Genomic DNA, 24,435 nt, shown 5'->3' with positions numbered 1-24,435 from the left:
TTTGTCCGTTTTTCTCCTGGCTTTGCTGATGCCACGCTTGGGCGATTAGGAGCTGCCCAGGGCAGCTGAGCAGCCTGAATTCTATTATTATTATTATTTTTTAAAGACAGAGTCTCACTCTGTTGCCCAGACTGGAGTGCAGTGGTGCAATCTCGGCTCACTGCAACTTCTGCCTCCTGGGTTCAAGTGATTCTCCTGCCTCAGCCTCCTGAGTAGCTGGAATTACAGGCCCGTGCCACCACGCCTGGCTAATTTTTTGTCCTTTAAGTAGAGATGGGGTTTCATCATGTTGGCTAGACTGGTCTCAAACTCCTGTCCTCAGGTGATCCACTCGCCTTGGCCTCCCAAAGTGCTGGGATTACAGGCATGAGCCACCACACCCCACCAGCAGCCTGACTTATAATGGTCCCCACAGGCCTGGGCAAGCAGCTGGCAAGTGCTGACCACGTGGCCAGAGGAACAGACTCTTCGGTTTCATTAGAACTGCATAAATCTGGGCATCTTGTATGACCTGAGGGAGGGAGCCTGAAAACTCCAGTCTGACGCTGGAGTTCCAGTCAATGGTGGGCAGGGCTGGACCCAGAGTCTATTTGAGTGAGTCCACAAAGAAACAAGACATTACTTGTAGCCCAGGAGCTGTGGGGCAATCATACCTGTTGCATATATGTTGACATGCATGCCTCCCTTCACATAAATGTTTCTAGATAGATAGAGAAGAATCTAGTTCTGAATCTGGGAAGTGGGACTGACTGGATCTACCTTTTTTTTTTTTTTTAACTTTTTTTTTAATTGAACAGATGTTATTTGTATAATAAAAATGTATTTCAAAATTAGAATGACAGCAATAATAAACTCAGATTGCTAAATTCTTCATATGATAAGACAGCTGGTAACCCTGCCTCATAGGCGGGGTGAGTGTGTGACCCAAGCCTCAACAGTGATGTCTCCCAGCTGGGGTGCGTCCTCTGGGCAGCTGGAGAGGAGGCTAAACATAGACTAGCCTGTGGAGCATGTCAAGACGGATCAGGTCTGGTGCTAGAACATTCCTTCACTCTGTCAATGAGCAACTACCTCGTACCTGTGTCCGAGGGACCGGGGATGTAGGAGTGAGCAAAGCACACTGGCTTCCTAGACCCCGAGACTTAGATGCTAACGGAGAGGATGTGTGGGTCACTCTGGCCCAGCAGGAGGACAAGGAAGGAGAGTGCGAACCACAGAGGGCCCAGGAAGATCCCCAGGCCTGGTATGGGGCAGGGTGGGGAAGGTGGTATGCCTGTTCCAGGGCAGCCAGTTCCTTAGCGCCTCCTTTCAGAAACTCCTCTGTGCTACTGAGGGGCTGGAAGGTTTCTTTTTAATTCAAAATAATTTTATTTAAAAAATTAACATAAAGTAAAATTGATTTTTTCAGTGGACAGTCCTATGAGTTTAACATGTGTAAAGATTCATGTAATCACCACAATCGGTCATGTAATCACCACCACTGAAACAGAATAGCTCCACTGCCTAAAACACTCCCTCCGGCTACCCCTGTGTAGTCCTATCCTCTTTCCTGCCATTTTGCTATTTTGATCTAGTCTCTGTTGCTGCTGTTTTATCTTTTCAAAAGTGTCACATAAATGGAATCATACAGTCTGTAACTTTTGAGAACAGCTTTTTTCACTCAGCATAATGCCTTTGAGATTCATCCAAGTCATTTCACGTGTCAGTAATTCGTTTCCTTTTTCATTTAAAAAATGTATGCAGTTTGATGTTTTTTGCCTTTTTCCTTTCTTTTGTTTTTTTAAGCAAGGTCTCATTGTGTTGCCTAGGTTGGAGTGCAGTGAAATGGTAATGGTTCACTGCAGCCTCAACCTCCTGGGCTCAAGTGATCCTTCTGCCTTAGCCTGAGTAGCTAGGATTACAGGCGTATACCACTATGCCCAGATAATTTTTGTATTTTTTGCAGAGACGGGGTTTCACCATATTGCCCAGACTGGTCTTGAACATCTGGGGTCAAGCGATCCTCCCGCCTTAGTCTCCTAAAGTGCTGGGATTATAGGCATGAGCCACTGTACCTGGCCCAATTAGTTTTTTAAAATTAAATCAATTAATTAATTAACTGGCTATCAGCAGGAAACAAATCCAATGAGCTTTTACATTTATATTTACCCATTTAACCACCATCTAGACAAGATAGCTTCAACCCAGACATCTCCCTTGTTTCCCTTCCAGTCAATATAGCACCCTCTTTCCTGCCCACCTCACTTCAAACTAACCACTATTCTGACTTTTTTTTTCGAGACAGAGTCTTGCTCTGTTGCCCAGGCTGGAGTGCAGTGGTACTATCTCAGCTCACTGCAACCTCCGCCTCCTGGGTTCAAGCAATTCTCCTGCCTCAGCTTCCCAAGTAGCTGGGATTACAGGTGTGTGCCACCATGCTAGGCTAATGTTTGCGTTTTTGGTAGAGATGGGATTTCACCATGTTGGTCAGGCTGGTCTTGAACTCCTGACCTAAGGTGATCTGCCCTCGGCCTCCCAAAGTGTTGGGATTACAGGTGTGAGCCACTGCACCTGGCCTATTCTGACTTCTGTTACCATAAATTGGTTTTGTCTGGAAGGTTTCTAACAATTGTGGTGCAAGTCATATGACCCACCTGGTTTTGTCTTGGGACTTGGCAGTCTCTCAATGTTTGGAGAGAGATTCTGATGCCCCTCACCGGAAGTCATGCTCTGGGGCCAGTGAGCAAAGATGGGCTTCTTATCCGTTTTCTTCCTGGGTTCCAGCAAGCCAAGCCTCATAGCAGCGTCCAAAAAGTTGGTAGAAAAGGCCTAACCTTGTATTTTATTTTTATTTTTTTTTGAGACAGAGTCTTGCTCTGTCGCCGAGGCTGGAGTGCAGTGGCACGATCTTGGCTCCCTGCAACCTCTGCCTCCTAGGTTCAAGTGATTCTCCTGCCTCAGTCTCCCAAGTAGCTGGGATTACAGGCACGCATCACCTTGCTCAGCTAATTTTTTGTAGTTTTAGTAGAAATAGGGTTTAGCCATGTTGGCCAGGCTGGTCTCGAACTCCTGGCCTCAAGTGATCCACCCACAGCCTCCTGCCTCAGCCTCCCAAAGTGCTGGGATTACAGGCATGAGCCACTGTGCCCAGCCAGGCCTAGCATCTTAAAAACCCAGTGAAGGGGAAGGTCACAGTCCTAGGAATCAAAAGGCAGGGGTTCAGTTCCAGTCTCTGACATTTGCTGCATGTTCTTGAACAAACTATGTAAACTTCTTGAGCCTCAGCTATTTCATCAGTAAAGTGGGAACAGTAATATCCACTGTGATTATCAGACCTATTCGCAAATACTTGAGATCCTCTTTCTTCCAGGGATATAAGAACATTGAGCTTTGCCACTCCATTTAACTTCTACCCACTAATCCAGGCATGGCTACCAGACTTACTTAGGCCAATTAAAATGGTCCCTTCTAGGTGGAAGTTTTAAAAGCTAGTGTATGCTTTTCCACATTTTTTTCTCCTTCAACTGTAGTAATTGGTGATATTCCACACAGTGGCTGCTCTATCAACCTGGGTCCTGGAGTTATGACAATGACAGCTCAGAGCACAGCCTCGGCCAACCCACCGTGGATATGTGGCAGGAGAGTCAGTGAAGCTTTGCTGCATAAAAGCCATTGAGATTTGGGGGTTGTTTATTACTGAAGCATATCCTACTCTGCATGGTTGATATACCATATTACACATTTATTACCAAGACTATGTGAAGTAAAATGTTTGGAACTTCTAGGTACATAATAAAGCTGATTTTCTTCCTTTCAAACTCTCCTTTTTTCTTTCTAAGAGTCATGAACCCAAGGATACTCTTTTTTTTTTTTTTTTTTTTTTTTTGAGACAGAATCTTGCTCTGTTACCCAGGCTGGCGTGAAGTGGTGTGATCATAGCTCACTGCAGGCTTCCCCTCCTGATCTTAAGTAATCCTCCTGCCTCAGCCTTCCGAGTAGCTGGGATTGCAGACATACCCTGCCATACCCAGCTAATTGTTTTATTTTTTATAGAGACAGGGTCCCACTATGTTGCCCAGGCTGGTCTTGAACTACTGGACTCAAGTGATCCCTCTGCCTTGGCCTGCCAGAGTGCTGGATTACAGGCATGAGCCACCGCACCTGACCCCCAGGAATGTTCTTAACAGCTTCTAACCCTGGCTAAAGGGCAATAGAACAGACAGTCACTTAACCACAAAAGAAAAAGGAAGAAGAAAGGATGTAAAGCAACAAAGGTACAGAAGTGTAATACAAAGGAAAGGAAAAGAAACAAAGTGATAAAGAAGGTGAAACAAAGTATAAAAACAGGGAAGAAAGAGGTACAGAGGGGCCAGACAGGGTGGCTCAGGCCTATAATCCCAGCACTGCAGGAGGCCCAGTCAGATGGATCACCTGAGGTCAGGAGTGCAAGACCAGCCTGGCCAATATGCTGAAACCCCGTCTCTACTAAAAATATAAAAATAAGTTGGTTTGGTGGTGCAGGCCTGTAATCCTAGCTACTTGGGTGGCTGAGGCATGAGGATCACTTGGAACTGGGAAGCAGAGGTTGCAGTGAGCTGAGATTGAGCCACTGCACTCCAGCCTGGGCCACAGAGTGAGATTCTGTCTCAAAATAAAAACAAAAACAAAAACAAAAATAGATATGGAGGATGTCTGAGGCATGGACAGAGGTGATTCTCAGAAAGACAAAAGAAAACAAAAGGAAAAACCACGAGGCAAAGGGAAACTGTATTTCTTGGAATTGTTGGCCCCAACCCCAGGCAAACAACATTTTCCCTTAAGACAAATGAACAAACAAACTTTGGCAAATAGAGCTTCTGGGTGTGCATTTATCAGTCTTTCCACCCAGTTTACTGAGCACCTACTCTGTGCCTGACATTGTGCTTGGGCTGGGTTTATAGAGGCAAGCAAGACCTAGTGCTGGCATCTGCCTTCAAGAAGCCCCTAGACTGGTGTGAAACAGACACATGAACAGTTGGGATTCAATCTGGCTTGTGCAGTGTTGGAAGTACCAGGAGGAATTAAGGGAGGAGAAGGGGAAGCAGGCCCTGCAAAGGGGCTTTCTGGATAATTTGAGGCTGAGTGTCTTGAAGGATAACTAGGAGTTAGCAATGGCAGGGTTTGTGAGGAGAAAGAGGGACCACATTGGGCAGAGGTGCAAAAGGAGCCAGGTAGCAGAGGTGAGAAGCTGCAGGTAGTTTGGGGTTGCTAGAGTCTTGATGAGAGGCTGTGGGCAGCAGGAGATGAGGCTGGAGAGGGATTCAGGGTCCTATCACAGAGACTCAGATGTTAAGATGTTGTTCTTTTGGTGGATGGGCTAGGGGATATTTGGGCTGTTAAGCGGGGAAGTGACATGGTCAGATTTTTAGCTAAATTGCTCTGCCTGCGGCGTGGACAGTGGGTTGGGGCAGCATTTCTTTGCATGAGGTCTCTGGGGATTTGGCTGAACACCCACCCAGCCCAGGGCCTGCAAGTGGACAGGATGGCCTCTGGAAGAATCATCCTAGCCGCTGCTTCATAAGCGTCTGGGGGAGTGATGGCTATCTGCGCTGGTGGCGTCAGGGTAAAAGAATTTACTGGCCGGGCGCCGTAGCTCACACCCGTAATCCCAGCACTTTGGGAGGCCGAGGCGGGCGGATCACCTAAGGTCAGGAGTTTGAGACCAGCCTGGCCAACATGGTAAAACTCTGTCTCTACTAAAAATACAAAAGTTAGCCGGGCGCAGTGGCGGGTGCTTGTAATCTAGTCTCAGCTACTCAGGAGGCTGAGGCAGGAGAATTGCTTGAACCAGGGAGGTGGAGGTTGCAGTGAGACGAGATCACACCACTGCACTCCAGCCTGGGCAACAGAGGAGACTCTGTCTCAAAAAAAAAAAAAAATTTTTTTTTACCCAGGCAGTTGTAGGTAGAGAAAGGCAGATTTATTACAGTAATTAGGAACACATGTAGTCAGGGAGGCCTGTAAGAAAGGACCTGACCGCAAGGAAACAACGGCTTTTTGGGGATTTTATAGGATGGCTCTTAGGCTGCAGAGTGTTATGTACAGCACTGGTAACGCCAGGGGAGCAGGGAGGTAACTTGCATTTTTTTCGTCAGCTGGCATGTCTGGAAAGTTGAAGTGTTTGATGGTAAGCAGGAAGTTTGTGAGTTCTGTTATCTGAGTAGGAGCTGGGGCTTGTAAAGCAGCCAACAGTTGAGCCTGCCTTTTGTCTCTGTGTTTGTTTTTTTCTTAGTCTTGTCCGCCTTATTTTGTTCTTGGTTGTAATGACTGAGGAGGCTAATTTGATAATTTTCTGCGTGGGGGCCATGCTGTATTATACAAGAAAGTTAGATGTTTGTTTTTGAGAGTTTGGGGGTAGAATTTGTCCCAATTCTTTACAGCCTAGAGGTGAGTTTGCAGGAATGGATGGGGTTTGTTCCATGGTGGGACTGGAAAGCACTCCGCTCGGGGCAATGTCAATCAGGGACATGAACTGTACATTTCTGGGGGCGCATCTCACTGAGATGAACAAAGCGTTCCACTTACATCCACAGAGGGACTTGGGTGCACTTTCCAAAGTGGGCATCCCACCTATTAGAAAAGACCTCCTGGCCGCTCAGGGGCCTCGTGCTGGATGGCCAGTCCAGGCACTCACTTACGCTGGGTGATCAGCCCAGGTAGGAGGAAAAAGAAGGGTAAAGGAAGATCTCTACCTGGTGTTGGCCCAGGAGATGGGATGGGTAAGAGAAGACTCACCGTTCTGAGGCTGTCTGACATCACCTGATTTAGCAAGACCCAGAACAGGATGGCTGGCTGACTCCATAGGTGAATTTAGGGTGAGAAAAAGAGGGTTTGCGTTACCTAAAACGTGTGTGAGTTTGCCCCAAACCAGCTCCTGCCGTCAATTGCATCACACGTAGGGATGAGGGACTTGCAATCAGAGAAGACAGGAAACAGCTTTTCTCCCTTCTGGGCAGGGCAGCTAGCCCTGTTCACTCTGGGCCTTCAGGGAACACTGGAGAGTGGCCCTGGCCAGTTACCTTCGATTGCCAGAGAGATACTAGAAGCTGATTGTGAAAGACTGAAAAAATCAAAAAACCTCAGGTCACTCACCCAAACTGGGCGATGGTGATCAGATGCTTCCACATGGACAGACACCTTTCAGTCTCACTGGAGTGTAGCTCTGGCCAGAGACCTGCAATTGTCTTTGTGCTTAGATGCTGTCCTTTGAGGGTCCCGAGTTGGGAAAGGGAAAGGAGAGAGAGTCCCTGTATGGAGAGGGAGAGTTCCCTGTGTGGGCCACCAAAATGTTTCAGGGGAGCAACAGCTATCTGGGCTGGTGGCTCAGGGGTAAGATAATTTACCAAGACAGTTGTAGGTAGAGAAAGGCAGATTTATTAGAGAAAGTAGAGAAACAGGAGAGCAATGGGCAGGAGAGCAACGGGCAGGCCAGCAGAAGAGAAGCTGACTGCAAGGAAACAAAGGCTTGTTGGGGATTTTGTAGGATGGCTCTTAGGCTGTAGAGTGTTATGTGCAGTACTGATTATGCCAGGGTAGCAGGGAGGTAACTTGCATTTTTTTTTTTTTTTTTTTGTCAGCCAGGATGTTTGATAAATTGAGGTGTTTGATGGCAAGCAGAAGTTTGTGAGTTATGTACATTATCTGAGCAAGAGGGCCATATATCTTGGGCCATTTGCCTCATTTCTTTGCTTTCCCCTGGTTCCACCAGCCTGATTCTTTTTTTTACATTATTACTCCACAGTGAGTGCTGTCACATGCTGGGCATTGTGCTATGTGCCCTATGTGGAGTAACTCACTGCCCCTCTATACCCCAAGACCACCCTGTGACATGAGTATTCTTTTTTTTTTTTTTTTTCTAGACGGAGTCTTGCTCTGTCGCCAGGCTGGAGTGCAGAGACGCGATCTTGGCTCACTGCAACCTCCACCTTATGGGTTCAAGCGATTCTTCTGCCTCAGCGTCCTGAGTAACTGGTACTACAGGCATGTGCCACCACACCCAACTAATTTTTGTATTTTTAGTAGAGGTGGGTTTTCACCATGTTGGCCAGGATGGTCTCGATCTCTTGACCTCATGATCCACCTGCCTCGGCCTCCTAAAGTCCTGGGATTACAGGCGTGAGCCACCACACCCGGTCAGACATGGGCATTCTTATCCTTATTTTGACTGAGTAACTGGACACAGAGAGGCTATGTTATGCATCCCAGTTGCAGAGCTAGGCAGCGGCAAGCCCACTTTCACACAGTGCCAGCTGCCTGGCTCTGGGAACAGCCTGGAATCACTCTCCATTCTGCCCCCCAGGATCCGCTTCTCCCAGGAAGCCTCTCACAGAGGCAGAATTTTGCATTGGCATCCTGCTTCAAGCTTATGAAATCTTTTATACAGATGACCTCATTCCAGCCTTGCAATAATAGCTTCTGTGAAGTATTATTATTCATAGCTTTTAAAAAGCCAGTTGAAGGAAATCCAGTGATTTGTCAAAGGTCAGAAGTTAGGTAGCTGTGCTCCTACTCAGACTTACGTTTTCTGACTTGGAGTCCAGGGCTCCGCTCTCACGTTATTTGTCAGCTGATGCTGCGGCCAGCCTCATACCCAACACATCACATGATTTGAAGGCCAGGCCACTTTCCACTACTACTCAGCTGCCTCCTCTCTAAGAAAATGCTTTTCTGGATTGAGGGAGACAGCCATAGAGAAATGTGTTGTTGGCATCGATTTCTTATGGTTGGGCAATGGCTTCCGCCATCTGGACCAGGTGACGTCAGCTATCTGGATTTCTGCCAGCATTCCCCGGCCCAGGAAACAGACTTCCGGCTGTCTGGGCTCTGAGCCATCTCCGGCCTCCTGGGTGAGTGGGTCTCGCAATTTTGCAAAGTGAGGAACTGAAAAGTCAGCTCTCAGGGAAGATTTTACTGTATGAAGTCAGGTAAAAATGGGGAAGAGGCATCCAGGGGACACTGGGTCAGAGAGACCGGGAGCCCTTCTATCTGAGGCTGGGGCCTTTCTCAGATGAGAGGGGAGGATCTAGTGATCAGACAGGGATGTTGAAGATCTTTGTGACTAAGACTCTAGTCAATTGGAGGTAGATGAAGAGTAACGTAAGCAAAGCTAAAGAAATCTGGGGAAAGATACACATAAAGATACAAACACAGAAGGTCAAATACTGGCCAAGGATAGAATATGGATCCCAAAACTCATGCATTTTTCTGTGGACACTGAGACTTGAATAAATCAATAACTTGAGAATATAAGCAGCCCCCTGCCATGTCTATAGCTTGCTGAGTTATATAACAGTTGGGGGCAAACCTAAACAGTAGGTAAATGTGTTAAGGTAGAAAGTTAAATTGTCCCTCCATCACTCCCTGTCTCATTCCCAACCCCGCTCTCCAGGCCAGGCTCATAAAAGTTGTTACTTGTTTTAGCCATCCCTTCAGCCAATATTAATCTTCTTCATCCTCACAATCACCCCATGAGGTAAGAGCTATTATTATGCCTTTATTTTGAAAATTGTAGTAAAATAGACATAAATTTAGCATTTTAACCATTTTTAAACATACAGTTCAGTGGCATTAAGTACATCCATATTATTTTGCAACCATCACCATCAGCCACATTCAGAACTTTTTCATCTTCCCCTACTGAAACTCCACCCAGTAAACAATACCTTCCCATTCCCCGCTTTCCTTAGCCCTGGCAACCACCATTCTACTTTCTTTAGAATGTAACCACTTTAGATGTCTTTTATTTTATTTTTTATTTATTTACTTTTTTGAGATGGAGTCTTGCTCTGTTGCCAACCTGGAGTGCCGTGGCATGATCCCGGTTCACTGCAACCTCCGCCTCCTGGCTTCTAGCGATTCTCCTGACCCAGCCTCCCAAGTAGCTGGGATTACAGGCACGCGCCACCATGCCCAGCTAACTTTAGTATTTTTAGTAGAGATGGGGTTTCACCATGTTGGCCAGGATGTAGGTGCCTTTTATAAATGGAGTAATAGGCTGGGCGTGGTGGCTCATGCCTGTAATCCCAGGACTTTGGGAGACCAAGTCAGGTGGATCACTCGAGGTCAGGAGTTCGAGACCAGCCTGTCCAACATGGCAAAACCCTGTCTTTACTAAAAATTCAAAAATTAGCTGGGCATGGTGCCATGTGCCTGTAATTCCAGCTACTCAAGAGGCTGAGGCACAAGAATCGCTTGAACTCAGGAGGCAGAAGTTGCAGTGAGCCGAGCTCATGCCACTGCACTCCAGCAAGACTCTGTCTTAAAAAAAGTAGAATCGGCTGGGCACAGTGGCTCACGACTATAATCCCAGCACTCTGGGAGGCCGAGGCGGGTGCATCACCTGAGGTCAGAATTCAAGACCAGCCTGGCCAACACTGCAAAACCCCATCTTTACTTAAAATACAAAAATTAGCCGGGCATGGTGGTGGGCACCTGTAATCCCAGCTACTTGAGAAGCTGAGGCAGGAGAATCACTTGAACCCAGGAGGCGAGATTGCAGTGAGCTGAGATCACTCCAGCCTGGGTAACAGAGCAAAACTCTGTCTCAAAAAAAAAAAAAAAAAAAGGTGGAATCATAAAATATTTTTCCTCTGGTGATTGCCTTTTTTTTTTTGAGATGGAGTTTTGCTCTTGTTGCCCAGGCTGGAGTGCAATGATGTGATCTTGGCTCACCACAACCTCCACCTCCCAGGTTCAAGTTCAAGCGATTCTCCTGCCTCAGCCTCCTGAGTAGCTGGGATTACAGGTATGCACCACCACAGCTGGCAAATTTTTTGTATTTTTAGTAGAGATGGGATTTCTCCATGTTGGTCAGGCTGGTCTTGAACTCCTGACCTCAAGTGATCCACCGGCCTTGGCCTCCCAAAGTGCTGGGATTACATGCATGAGGCACCATGCCCTGCCGTGATTGACTTTTATTTCACTTAGCATGATGTCTTCAAGGTTTATCCACATTGTAGCACATATCAGAATTTTCTTTTTTAAAAAGTACTCCATTATATGCATATACGTATATACCACTTTTTTTTTGGTGGAGACAGAGTTTCCCTCTGTTGCCCAGGCTGGAATGCAGTGGTGCGATCTCAGCCCACTGCAGCCTCAGTCTCCCTGGCTCAAGCTATCCTCTTACCACCTTAGCACCCTGAGTAGCTGGGACTACAGGTATGCACCACCATGCCTGGCTAATTTTTGTATTTTTGGTAGAGATGAGGTCTCACCAAGTTGCCAAGGCTTGTCTCGAACTCCTAAGCTCAAGCAGTCCTCCCACCTCAGCCTCCCAAACTGCTGGGAATTCAGGTGTGAGCTACCACGCCTGGCCACATTTTGCTTATTCATTCATCTATTGATGGACACTTGGATGGCTTCCACCTTTTGGCTATTGTGAATGATGCTGTTGTGAATGTGGGTATACAAATATCTGCTCGAGTTATGCTGTTATTTTTAATAACAGTTATATTGAGACACAATTCACATACTATATAATTCACCTTTTAAGAGGCGGAGGTTGCAGTGCAGTGAGCTGAGATCATGCCACTGCACTCCAGCCTGGGGTACAGAGTGAGATGCCATCTCAAAAAAAAAAAATTCACCCTTTAAAAATGTACAATGAAATGGTTTTTGTTTGTTTGTTTGTTTGTTTTGAGACAGAGTCTCACTCTGTTGCCCAGGTTGGAGTGCCGTGGCTTGATCTTGGCTCGATGCTACCTCTGCCGCCCTGGTTCAAGTGATACTCCCGCTCAGCCTCCCGAGTAGCTGGGATTACAGGCGTGAGCCACTGCGCCTGGCCGAAATGGTTTTTAGTATATTCACAGAGTTGTGCAACCATCACCACAATTTTAGAACATTTTCATCACTCAAAAGACATCCCATGCTCATTAGCAGTCATTTCCGGTTTTACCCCCAATCTTTCCCCTTCCTGGCCTTAGGCAACCACCAATCTACTTTTTGTCTCTATAGATTTGCCTATTCTGGACATTTCATATAAACAATCATACAATATGTGGCATTTTATGTCTGGCTTCTTTCACTTAGCATAGTGTTTTCAATGTTATAGCATGAATTAGTACTTTCTTTTTATTGTTGAATACTATTTCATTGTGTGGATATACCATATTTTATTTATACATTCATCAGTTGATAGACATTTATACTGTTTCCAAATTTTAGCTATTGTGAATAATGCTAGTGTGAACATTCCTGTATAAGATTTTGTATGGACATCCGTTTTCTCTTTGGTATACACTTAGGAGTGGAATTTCGAGGTCATATGGTAACTTTATGTTCCACTTTTGAGAACTGCTTTCCAATGTTGCTGAGCCATTTGACATTCTCACCAGCAGTGTATGAAGGTTCCAGTTTCTCCAGTCTGTCTTTTTGATTCTAGTCGTCTTAGTGGGTATAAAGTGGTATTTCATGGTGGTTTAGATTTATCATTTTCTTGGTGGTTAATTATGTTGAATATCTTTTTTTTTTTCTTTTGAGACAGAGTCTCACTCTGTTGCCCAGGCTGGAATGCAATGGTGTGATCTCAGCTCACTGCAACCTCTGCCTCCTGGGTTCAAGCGATTCTCCTGCCTCAGCCTCCTGAGTAGCTGGGATTACAGGTGTGCACCACCACTCCTGGCTAATTTTTTATATTTTTACTAGAGATGAGGTTTCAGCAGGTTGGCCAGGATGGTCTCAAACTCCTGACCTCAACTGATCCGCCCACCTCAGCCTCCCAAAGTACTGGGATTACAAGCGTGAGTCACTGGGCCCTGCCTGAACATCTTCTCATGTGCTTATTGGTCATCTGTATACCTTTGGAGAAATGTTTATTCAGATCCTTTGCCTATTTTTAAGTTGGGTTGTCTTTTTATTATTGAGTTGTAAGAGTTTGTTATAAATTCTAAATATACGTCTCTTAACTGATTCATAATTTACAAATATTTTATCCCATTCTATGGGTCTTCTTTACTTTCCTTATTTCTTTCTTTCCCTTTCTTTCTCTTCCTTCCTTCCTTCCTTCCTTCCTTCCTTCCTTCCTTCCTTCCTTCCTTCCTTCCTTTTCTCTTTCTTTCTCTTTCTTTCTCTTTCTTTCTCTTTCTTTCTTTCTTTCTTTCTTTCTTTCTTTCTTTCTTTCTTTCTTTCTTTTTCTTTCTTTCTTTCTTTCTTTCTTTCTTTCTTTCCTTTCTTTCTTTCCCTCCCTCCCTCCCTCCCTCCCTCCCTCCCTCCCTCCCTCCCTTCCCTCCCTCCCTCCCTCCCTCCCTTCCCTCCCTCCCTCCCTCCCTCCCTCCCTCCCTCCCTCCCTCCCTCCTTCCTTCCTTCCTTCCTTCCTTCCTTCCTTCCTTCCTTCCTTCCTTCCTTCCTTCCTTCCTTCCTTCCTTCCTTCCCTCCTTCCTCTCTCTCTCTCTTTCTTTCTTTTAAATAGCGACGGGGTCTCGCTTTGTTGCCTAGGCTGATCTCGAACTCCTGGGCTCAAGCAATCCTTCTGGCTTGGCCTCCCAAAGTGCTAGGGCTACAGGCATGGGCCACCATGCTCAACCTATTTTCTTAATGTCCTTTGAAGCACAAAAGTTTAAATTTTTGAAGTCCAATTTATCTATTTTTTTTTTCCTGCTTGTGCACTGTGTCATAGCTAAGAAACCGCTGCCTAGTCTATGGTCACAAAGATTTACATCTGTGTTTTCTTCTAAGAATTTAATAGTTTTATCTCTTACATGTAGGTCTTTGATCCATTTTGATTAAATTTTTGTCTATGATATGAGATAGGGGTCCAACTTCATTCTTTTGCATGTGCATATCCAGTGGTCTTAGCATTAGTATGTTTTGTCACAATGAATAAATTTTCAGCTTCGTAAGTAAAGGACTGTGGGCTTGGCAAGGTTGCTTATGCCTGTAATTCCAGTACTTTGGGAGGCCAAGGTGGGAGGATCACTTGAGCCCTGGAGTTCGAGACCAGCCTGGGCATTAGAGTGAGACCCCGTCTCTACCAAAAAAAGAAAAGGAAAGAAAAGAAAAAGGACTGTGCCTGGTTTTGCTCGCCATCATCTTCCCAGGATTCTCTTAGCCCCATGCAAGACACATGCAAGATGCTCAATAAATATAGCCTGAGTGAATGAACACGAGTGACCGAGACTCAGCGTGGTTAAATAACTTGCATGGGTCAGTGAGTTGCAAAGTGGCCAGATATGGTTCAAACCCAGATCTTCTCATCTAATTCTTTTTTTTTTTTTGAGATGGAGGCTCGTCGCCAGGCTGGAGTGCAATGGCGCGATCTCGGCTCACTGCAACCTCCACCTCCCGGGTTCAAGCGATTCTCCTGCCTCAGCCTCCTGAGTAGCTGGGACTACAGGCACGCACCACCATGCCCAGCTAACTTTTGTACTTCTAGTAGAGACAGGTTTTCACCACGTTGGCCAGGATGGTCTTGATCTCTTGGCCTCATGATCCGCCTGCCTCAGCCTCTCAAAGCATTGGGATTATAGGCATGAGCTACTGTCCCCGGCCTTCTCATCTAATTCTAATTAAGAGTTTTTGTATAATACTTCAAAGTTTCTGAAACTTTCCTGAGTTACCAAAAGCTCTTTGCCACAAGAAAACATATTTCTCAGGCCGGCAGTGGAGGCTCATGCCTGTAATCCCAGCACTTTGGGAGGCTGAGGTGGGTGGATCACCTGACGGCAGGAGTTCAAGACCAGCCTGGCCACATGGTGAAACCCTGTCTCTACTAAAAATACAAAAATTAGCTGGGCATGGTGGCAAGCACCTGTAATCCCAGCTACTCGGGAGACTGAGGCAGGGAATCGCTTGAACCCGGGGGCAGAGGTTGCAGTGAGCCGAGATCATGCCACTTCACTCCAGCCTGGGCAAAAGAGTTAGACTCCATCTAAATAATAATAATAATAATAATAATAATAAATAAAATAAAAAAAATATAAAAATAAAAAGAAACCACATGTCTCCAAAGTTTCATTTGCTGTCTCTGTTGTATGATCCCAGTCGTTTCATTGTTTGTGAGCGGCAAAACTCAAATCTAGGGAGCCTCGTGTCCCTTCTGCTTCTGACTCCTCCCCCACTCCAGCCACAGAGTCAAAGATTCCACTTCCTTCTAGGGTGGTTTTATAGTTGGAAAGTTCTTCTAAATCTCTGACCACAACCTCCTGCTGCAAAATTGTACCATAAATCCCCATGAGTGTTCTGTGTAACCGTTGATTAAGGGACCTGGTTTGATGTGGGAGGCATTTGGGGCATGCGGAAAGCTTTATGTGCTCTGCCCTGTACAAAGGGCAGCCTTGGGGCAGCCCACGCGCTTGCTGTGGCCCTGACACGCTGCTCCCTTTTTGGAGTGTGGTTTCTGGTTCTGGGTGCAGCTTGCCATATCAGAGGAGAATGAAGCCAGATGGCATGAACCCCAGAAAACTTTGATGAACTCACCTCTTGGAATGAGGACAAAGGAGAGTCTTGAAGCAGAAAAGACCTTGCAGGGGTCCAAAGTTAAAGCTCACGGTGGGGTGGATTGGGCAGACTCACCTGTCCCCTCTTTGACAGCGTTGCATCTGGACTTCTCCTACTGGGTCCTTTGAAAAAGAATTCTTTGAACTACAAGAAAATTAGGAGAGGGTGGGGGCAAAAGAAAATGTATATCGAGAGCTTGCTCCGTGTATTTGTTAGGCATTTAATCTAGGTATCTAATTTTATCTTCAAAGTAATCTTGTGGGTTGGTTTTATCAACCCTATTTTGCAGAGTTAGATGCTGAAACTCGCAGTCCCACAAGGACTTGAATCTAGAGCTTTTTTAAAGTCCTTACTCTTTCCAGTACCCTGAGCCAGGGGAACCAGCAGGCAGAAATGACGTGTGAGGTACCCTGTCTCCCTTCACTTCCATGTGATCTGTTACTCATTTTGTCGAGACATCCTGGGTCCCAGGGAAGCTCCAGTGATTCCCCTGAACCAGTGGAGTGCTGGAGCCAGCTCAGACCTGCTAGTGAGAGTGTTAAATATTCAGGAAATTTGCAAGCTGGTAGTTAAACTGTTAGTGGTTGGAAATTGGTCATGGGAGGAAGTGTCTACACCATGGAAACTGATAACTGCTACAACCAGGGATCCCTATCTCCCCCACAAGCTGGTTTACTAGCACATCACTGTCTTTTGTTTTTTTTTTGAGACAGAGTCTTACTTTGTCACCCAGACTGGAGTGTAGTGGTGCCGTCTCGGCTCACTGCAACCTTTGCTGCTCAGGTTCAAGCGATTCTCCTGCCTCAGCCTCCTGAGTAGCTGGGATTACAGACATCTGCCACTGAGCCTGGTTAATTTTTGTATTTTTAGTGGAGACGGGGTTTCACCATATTGGCCAGGCTGGTCTCGAACTCCTGGCCTCAGGTAATCCACCCTCCTCGGCCTCCCAAAGTGTTTGGATTATAGGTGTGAGCCACCACACCCAGCATTTTTTTTTTTTTTTGAGACAGAGTCTTGCTCTGTTGCCCAGGCTGGATGGAGTGCAGTGGCATGATCTTGGCTCACTGCAACCTCTGCCTCCCAGGTTTAAGCAATTATTCTGCCTGAGTAGCTGGGATTACAGGCATGTGCCACCTTGCCTGGCAATTTTCATACTTTTAGTAGAGACAGGGTTTCACAATGTTGGCCAGGCTGGTCTCGAACTCCTGGCCTCAAGTGATCCACCAGACTCAGCCTCCCAGAGTGCTGGGATTACAGGTGTGAGCCACGGTGCCCGCCCCAGAGCACTAATCTTGGGCCCCAGAGTGAGAGCCGAAGAGAACAGGGCCTGCCCCCAGCGGTCACAGAGTTTCAGCTGCAGACTGAGGGAAGATAGATGTTATCTATTGGAAAGTGAGAAAGTGTGTGCACAAAGGAGACAGAAAAGAGGCTGGAGAATATTGATTATTCACACATGAACAAAGTAAGTACCAATGTTCTTAATCCCAGAGACTTTGCTGGAAGGAGTTCTGGCTTGTTATTAGGGTCCTTTTCTTTCAGATCAGAAAAAGGGAGGTCTAATTCATGAAGAAACTAGAAGAGTGCCCTGGATTGGTGGCAGAGTGGTGGGGGTGGTGCTGCACAACACAGAAGAGGGGAACTTTGACTTTGAGCCTGAGGTCTTGGGATGAAAAGCAGTTTGTGGACCAGATTCCTGACCTTGGGGTTATGGTAGGAATCCCTTTGCCTGTCAGGTGGTGATCTTCCTCTGGCAAGGTCCCCAGACTCCCAAGACAGAAGCAATCCTCCCACCTCAGCCTCCCAAGTAGCTGGGACTACAGGTGCTCACCAACACACCTGGTTAATTTTTGTATTTTTTTGTAGAGATGGGCTTATGCCATCTGGCCCAGGCTGGGGTCTGTGAAGAGCGGAACAACTCTAAGGCCCAGGGAAAACATCTGCAGAGCTGAGTCTCATGCCACTTTGGTGCACTCCATCTGAGGCCTGGAATCTGAGGCCTTCCGCAGCTTGTGTAGATGCTGCCAAAAGGCTGAGCTTGGTGGCCCATGCCTGTAATCCCAGCACCGTGGGAGGCTGAGGCAGGCAGATTACTTGAGCCTAGGAGTTTGAGACCAGCCTGGGCCACATGGTGTACCCCCATCTCTACAAAAAATACAAAAATTAGCCAGGTGTGTTGGCAAGCACCTGTAGTCCCAGCTACTTGGGAGGCTGAGGTGGGAGGACTGCCCCGGGGTTTTGAGGCTGCAGTGAGCCATGATCATGCCACTGTACTCCAGCCTGGGCAACAGAATGAGATCCCATCTCAAAAACAACCAAAAAGGTGCTGCAAAGAAACAGCAGCCTCCTGTAACAAAATAAGTGGTACATCTTTTGCGATGGGAGCATCAGCATCTCCCTGGGGAGCAGAAGCTGGACGTTGTAGCCCTGCCATGTCCCCAGAGGATATTCTGTCCCTTTCTGTCTATGAACAAGTACAGCTGAGGCCATCCACACTGCAGACACCTGGAACAGTCTTGTTAAAACAGGACTTCCCTAAATGCCAAGAGCTAAGAAAAGAGAAAGTGAAGGATTGAGCAGCAGGTAACCAGAATCTGAGTCATCGAAGGCAACTGCAGGAGTTGCCCCTTCCCGGTTCCCTCCCATGGCGACTCTCTGAGTCTGAATAGAGAAGGTTAGAGGTGCACGGAGGTTCCCACCCCTCCTGTGAAAGGCTGTCTTCTGAGTTCCAGGTCCCTATCTGATGACCCACCTCACCTATGCCTGCCTAATACCTGAATGACCATCTCTTTCAGAGACCACTCTTATTCCCAGGTGTGTGACCTCCTCCTACAGAGTACAGTGGGAAAGCCGCTGTCTCCAGGTAACCTCAACACAGTGAGGGGTGGAGCGGGGATGTGGTCATTCGTTCCAGGTATTGTTGGCTCTCTTGAGGTTCAATCCGGGCTAGAGATTGTGATTAAAGAGATACCCATATTGCGTGTGCGTGCAAAGGGCAAGAGCTATGAGACCGATGTGACATTTAGGATTAATTAGTCCCTTCCCTTCCACAGGGCAGGCTGCCTCTCGCTGGTACAGCTCCTGGGCTGAGCCTGGCAGAGCTCATTAGCAAGGCAGACACTGGAATGTGCGTGCAATGGAGGGAGGCTTAAACTCAGAGGCTGCTGGTTCCTATCAAGCAGAGGTTAGAACTTTGTGGCACAGAAACTGATATCAGCTAAATATGGGTTAGTCACCAATCCTGCACCATCTTCCCTAACCTTTGAGAAAGTCTGTTCCTGCTGCTTGTTCACATCCATTCATTCAACAAACATTTATTAATTTTCTCTTAGGTGCCAGGTGCTTCACAAGACACTGGCTATAGCAGCAAACAGGACAGCCTGTCTCATCCCCATGGAGGTCACAGGACAATGAGAAGACTTTTTTTTTTTTTTTGAGATGGAGTTTTGCTCTTGTTGCCCAGGCTGGAGTGCAGTGGCATGATCTTGACTCACTGCAACCTCTATCTCCCAAGTTCAAGCAATTATCTTGCCTCAGGCCTCTTGAGTAGCTGGAATTACAGGAGCCTGCCACCAATCCTGGCTTATTTTTTGTATTTTTAGTAGAGACGGGGGTTTCACCATGTTGGCCAGGCTGGTCTCGAACTCGTGACCTCAGGTGATCCACCCACCTCGGCCTCCCAAAGTGCAGGGATTATAGGCATGAGCCATCGAGCCTAGCCCAAGAAGAAAGACATTGAACAAGTAATTACAGGGTGTTGGGTGTTATGAAAGAAAAGCATGGTGGTGTATAATGAGGTCAGTTAATTTAGTCTGGGGTGACAAGGAATGCCTACTAAAGAAGGTATCGTTTAAGACATACCTGGGGATTAGCAGGAGAGAAAATAAAAGCTCCAGAAAATCAGGGACCATGGCTGACATGTTTACCATGCCAGTGTCTGGCATGGAAGAGGCACCAATTCCTTTGGTTGAAAGGATGAAGTAATCTAGCTGAATAAAGGCTGTATGTGTGTGTGTGCACACATGTGTGTTTGTAGTTAACCTTCCTTTAGCTCAGCTTAGGGAACAGCTTTTGTAAAACTGCCTAACTGGTAGTAGGTGAGAAAGGAATATGAATGAGATACACACCATTAGAGACAACTTACTAACAGAACGAGTCTGACATAGATTCCTTCCTACTTGGGTTTGAACCCTGAGTCCACCACTTACTAGCTGTGAGAAGGTGAATGAGTTGCCTCCCTTTGCTGTGCCTCTGTTTCTTGTAAATTCTATTTCCAAGCATTGTGAAGATAAAAGACAATGTATATCCATTGTTTGATATATTATAGTCGATACTTGGTAACCACTATTGTTATTTATGTACACCAAACTTGTATCCAAAGGGACTTTGATAGTTACAAGAAAAGATATAAGTCTGGATACCATTAAACAAGAGTAAAGTAATAAATCAAGTAGGAATGGAGGGGAGGATATGCATGCAGCACTAGATAATATCTATGTGGAGAGAGGATGAGGTCTTGGAAGATGAGTCGGAAGACTTCTCTGTTGGAGAAGGGCTCTATGCTTGGCATGCTGACTGCTTTTACCAACCCCACTCCTACATCTCATCTTACCCACAAGACAACCTTGTTCTGGGGAGTTCAGAGCCTTTATTTGTTTATTTATTTATTTATTTATTTATTTATTTATTTATTTATTTTTTGAGACGGAGTCTCGCTCTGTCACCCAGGCTGAAGTGCAATGGTGTTATCTCAGCTGACTATAACTATCTTTGCCTCCTGGATTCAAGCGATTCTCCTGCCTCAGCCTCCTGAGTAGCTGGGATTACAGGCAAGTGCCACCATGCCCAGCTAATTTTTGCATTTTTAGTAGAGATGGGGTTTCACCATGTTGGCCAGGCTGGTCTCGAACTCCTGACATCATGAGCTACCCACCTTGGCCTCCCAAGGTGTTGGGATTTCAGGCATGAGCCACTGCGCCCAGCCCCAGAGTTTTTATTTATTTTTTAGAGAGGGTCTCACTCTGTCACCCAGGCTGGAGTGTAGTGGTGCAATCTTGGCTTACTGCAGCCTTAACCTCCCAGGTTCAAGCAATCCTCCCACCTCAGCCTCCTGAGTAATTGGGGCCACAGGCTCACACCACCATGCCTGGCTAATTTTTTAAAAAAATTTTTATAGAGACGAGGTCTTGCCATGTTGCCCAGGCTGATCTTGAACTCCTGGGCTCAAGTAATCCTCCTGCCTCAGCCTCCTAAAGTGCTGGGCTTACAGACATCAGCCACCGTGCCCGACCCAGAATCTTTCAACCCCTAAAATCCACTGGTGTGGGGTTAGATGAGGGATCCTGAAAGGAGAGGGAGGCTGCTGTGCAGTGATCCCACTGGCCTGCTTGCAGGAAGGAGAGCCGACCCTTTCTTGACCTCTACCAAAGACACCAGAGAGCTTTGTAAATCTTCCAATTAGATGATACATAAATACTTCCCCAGGTCTTCTAGGCCGGATTCAGTAATATTTACTTCGAGAGGCTGCTGCTTCCTGTTTGTATTTTCTTACCACAAGTTATCTGCCATTCCTACTTTCACTTAAGTTTTGTATCTTACTCTGTGAGAAATGTTTGAGCTGGCTGGAAACATTTCCTGAAATCATATCTCTAGTCTTTTAAGAAATGTCTGTATTTATGCTGGATTCATAGAGCTGAATTATCATTGAGATAAAAATTCCAGTCTTTACCTCAATTTACAATTCCTCACTTTCTTAGATATCTTCACATTTTCATGACTTCTTCTTTTTTTTTTTTTTTTTGAGACTGAATTTTGCTCTTGTTGCCTAGGCTGAAGTGCAATGGTGCAATCTTGGCTCACTGCAACCTCTGCCTCCCAGGTTCAAGTGATTCTCCTGCCTCAGCCTCCTGAGTAGCTGGGATTATAGGCGCCCGCCACCATGCCCAGCTAATTTTTGTATTTTTAGTAGAGATGGGGTTTCACCATGTTGGGCAGGCTGGTCTCAAACTCCTGACCTCGTGATCCACCCACCTCAGCCCCCAAAAGTATTGGGATTACAGGTGTGAGCCACCACGCCTGGGCAGACATTTTCATTACTTCTATTACCTGTGTGAGCAAGTGGCTTTTTTGGGAGGTGATTTTCACAAAGAAACAAGGTTTTTCAAAAAAGGTATTTCCCACAGGTTTCTGCCTATGAGGCCACCTGCCGAGAAACAGAGCCGCTTTGATAAGCTGGGTGGTCAGCTCTCATCCATACTTACTCAACCATGCCCAGCTGGGCAGTGCCACTTGTGTCTGAGCCTCAGCAAAACTGCATGTCCCTACATGTTAGGGGTCTTCACACACAAGTGAAGCAACCAGAAATATTGAATTTTCAGATGCACATATTTATCGTACTTAATATCCATAGCAAGGAGGCACAGACAACTAATAAAGCCATGTGCCCCATTATTGCTTCATTGATTCACTGAAATAATGCTAGATATGATTGTGGTTACAGAGTTAAGCCCCATTGTTAATTATATGGTTTGGTGAGGGAAATAGTTTTTTTTTTTTTTTTGGCTAGATTAGTGTAAACACAGTTCAAATGTTGCTCCTTTACTGGGGACAGAAAAATCCACATGTGGCTCACGCCTGTAATCCTAGCACTTTGAAAGGCCAAGGCAGGCAGATTGCTTGAGTCCAGGAGTTTGAGACTGGCCTGGGCAAGATGACAAAACTCTGTCTCTACTAAAAATTTTACAAAAAAGGAATTTAATTTAAAAAATTGAGGTGAGAGGATCACCTGAGCTTGGGGATGTCAAGGCTGTCATGAGCCATGTTCGTGCCATTACACCCCACCGTGGATGACAGAATAAAACCCCATCTCATAAAAAAAAAAAATCCACATAATATAGTTCGCATCTTTGCTTCCCATATAAATTCCACTTTTTTATGTGTCACTATCAGTATGTAATTATTGAAACTTCAAGGTATGACTCTTGTTAGGAAATGATAGAGAAAAAATAATTGCTTTATAATTACCCATTACATTGTGACTTCTTGCAAATAAATATAACCCATTTTCAGCCTCACTCATTTATTATAAACTTGTAAGAGGTGGAACAAACCTTTGTTTAGAGATGTGATTCAGGTGTTGCTTGCTGGAGTTTCTGAAAACAAACAAACAAACAAAAAACCCAACATAGTAGATGGCCAGATGAGCCACTGGGAAGTAACAATGGCTGGTCATGGCTGCTGTCAAACACAAAGCTCTGGCTGGAGAAGCTTGGGGTCTTCTGGATGTCTTTTGCAAAGATGACAAATTCTTTTAGACAGGCTGCTGCTTGAAGGTAAGATGGAAGAACCTTTGTTCATCGTATCCTGGAGGTCTTTGACCCCCCAACCCCTCCCACCCCATGAACTCAGACCTTCCACATTAGACCTGGGCTGTCCCTCAGCATCTTTGCTGCACCCATTGCATGGAACTTCAGTTATTACATATAACTTCCAGGTGTTTGAAACAGGAAATACGTAAGAGACATGTTCCTGAGATGTCAGAGCGAGGTTTCCTTTGAGAGAAGGAAGTGAGGGTTGTTACCTATAGATTGTTGAGGGTAACAATGGGATGAGGCATACAAAGGACCTAGCCTAGCAGCAGGCATGTAGTAAGAGCTCAGTAAGTATCACATTTGTTTAATTAGTATCTGCCTACCTTGGCTTCATGTGCCCAGTGACACTTCCTAACTTGCCCATTTTTGCCCTTCCTTGGGTTCCGCTGTTTATTCTGTTCTCTGAAATAAGGAGTTCCTCTCTGTATTGTATCTGATAAGGTTAGAGCTCAAAGCAGTTAGGGACCTCAAGAGGTATCCTAGTCTGGTTCCTGGTCTAGTAAAATATCATCCCTTATTGCAGAAGTAGCAACTGAATCTAGGAAATGTTGAGTGATTTGAGAGACTGTAGTAGGCATAGGTGGGGATATTGGCTAATTCCTAGGTCTTCTGACTTAGGAGCATCTAGGTTGTGGACACAGAGTTTTTTCAAAGTGGAGTCCCACAGTGCCTCATTTACAGTTATTCTAGCTGCTGGTGGAATTTGGAGAAGTATCCTAAACACTTCTCTTTCCAAATCACAGGCTCAGTTGGGATCAGGAACATCAACTCACATCACATCAGCAGAACTTGTTCATTTGGGGACATCCCCAATAATGCCAAAATCTATGCTCCAGATGTATAAGAGTATGAATTGGAACCACTTCCAGGGAACCTCTTGTCTGCACCTCATTCTGTATTTATTTATTTATTTATTTATTATTTTTGAGACAGAGTCTCTCTCTGTTGCCCAGACTGTAGTGCAATGGTGCAATGTCAGCTCACTGGAACCTCTGCCTTCCTGGTTCAAGTGATTTTCCTGCCTCAGCCTCCCAAGTAGCTGGGACTACAGGCATGTGCCACCATGCCTGGCTAGTTTTTGTATTTTTAGTAGAGACAGAGTTTTACCATGTTGACCAGGCTGGTCTTGAACTCCTGACCTCGTGATCTACCCCCCCTTGGCCTCCCAAAGTGCTGAGATTATAGGCATGAGATACTGCACCCCGCCTGCACATCATTCTGGATGGCTGAATCCTCCACTCTCGTGGTTCTCTCCTCTGTGCTGGTAGGAGGAGAGGCTGGGAGAGAATGGGAGAGGTGATCATGATCAGTAAAGAGACAATTGGAGGGAGATGGTCCAACCCTGTAGTTCTGGACTCTGAAGTGGTCTTTACTGAATACAGCAGATTCCTAGGCTCAGAAAATAGTGGCAAAATAGCTTGGAATTTAGGAGTTTCAGATTTTTTTTCAGATTCTCCCAGGCTGGAGTGCAGTGGTGTGATCTCAGCTCACTGTAACCTCTGCCTCCTGGCCTCAAGAGATCCTCCCACCTCAGCCTCCTCAGTAGCTGGGACTACAGGTGCATGCCACCACACCTGGCTAATTTTTGTAGTTTTGGTAGAGACAGGATCTTCCT

The 24,435-nt window shown here is 46.0% G+C and overlaps 1 long non-coding RNA gene across 1 annotated transcript in view; it reads left to right on the top strand.

Moving 5' to 3' along the window:
- The first annotated feature begins 8,516 nt into the window (after nt 1-8,516).
- LOC112422972 (uncharacterized) overlaps nt 8,517-24,435 on the top strand; it is an 86,403-nt gene continuing 70,484 nt past the window's right edge. Inside the window, exon 1 of the long non-coding RNA XR_003013372.2 lies at nt 8,517-8,864. This is a non-coding gene — a long non-coding RNA (uncharacterized lncRNA). The remainder of the gene's footprint in view (nt 8,865-24,435) is intronic.

This window comes from Macaca nemestrina, chromosome 5, assembly GCF_043159975.1.
Source record: "Macaca nemestrina isolate mMacNem1 chromosome 5, mMacNem.hap1, whole genome shotgun sequence".
NCBI lineage: Eukaryota > Metazoa > Chordata > Mammalia > Primates > Cercopithecidae > Macaca > Macaca nemestrina.
Note: the sequence above shows the minus strand (reverse complement) of the source record. Positions and strands in the feature narration are given on the sequence as shown.